This window comes from Mus pahari, chromosome 7 (assembly GCF_900095145.1).
Source record: "Mus pahari chromosome 7, PAHARI_EIJ_v1.1, whole genome shotgun sequence".
NCBI classification, from domain to species: domain Eukaryota; kingdom Metazoa; phylum Chordata; class Mammalia; order Rodentia; family Muridae; genus Mus; species Mus pahari.
In genome coordinates this window covers 75,966,973-75,968,182 of record NC_034596.1, presented here as the reverse complement: position 1 = coordinate 75,968,182, position 1,210 = coordinate 75,966,973, and positions in this window count along the sequence as shown.

Sequence of the window (1,210 nt, the reverse complement as noted above, 5' to 3'; positions counted from 1 at the left end):
ATACACTACACACACACAAAACAAACACAACACATACACACAAAACACACATAATACACACTATACACAACATCACACACATAATACACATACAACATACATACACACATAACAGAACAAATACAACACACAACATAGCATAACACAATACACACAATACACAAAACACACTATAATACACTCACTATAAACATAACATACACACACTTGCACACACACAGCCATATATGTGGTCCTAAGCCATGCTGTGTCTAACTCCTAAGCTTTGCTGGAGGAGGGGGTCTTGACAACCACCCCAGTCCTCAGTGCTGGTGGGAACATCAGTGGCCACTTCCCTAGTCACCTCTCTGAGAAAGGGAGGGAGGCAAGAAGTGGGAGTAAGTTATTAGCAAATATTTGCTTTACAAACTTTTACTGAATATGTCAAACACAAGAACTGGGAACAAGGGGGTCTGGTGAGATGGCTCAGCCGGTATGAGCACTGACTGCTCTTCCGAAGGTCCTGAGTTCAAATCCCAACAACCACATGGTGGCTCACAACCATCTGTAATGAGATCTGATGTCCTCTTCTGGTATGTCTAAAGACAGCTACAGTGTACTTACATATAGTAATAAATAAATCTTTGGGCCGGAGTGAGCAGGGCCAGAGTGAGCAGAGGTCCTGAGTTCAATTCCCAGCAACTGCATGATGGCTCACAACCATCTGTACAGCTACAGTGTACTCATATACATAAAATAAATAAATAAAAAGACCTGGGAACAAAAGGACATAAAACACAGGGCCTCCCCTCTCAAAGGCCATTTTCCAGTTCTTGAATTGGATTTAAAAAAGTTAGCTACAGCTAAACCAACATTATGGAAGTGTAGATGGATTCTTTTGTTTTGTTTTGTTTTGTTTTGTTTTCTTTTTTTACTTTTTTTTGTTTTTCTTTCTCTTTTTGTGTAGATGGATTCTTATTCGTGTGTGTGTGTGTGTGTGTGTGTGTGTGTGTGTGTGTGTGTTTCTCTAATAAAACATTAAGTCTGTATGCTCAGTAATTTGGGTGACAGCAGCTGGAAGATTATGAGACCAGGACAGCTGGGGTTACACAGAAAGTTCCAGTCCAACTTGGGTTATGCAGTAAGACTCTCTTTCAAAAAAAAGAAGAAGAAGAAGAAGAAGAAGAAGAAGAAGAAGAAGAAGAAGAAGAAGAAGAAGAAGAAGAAGAAG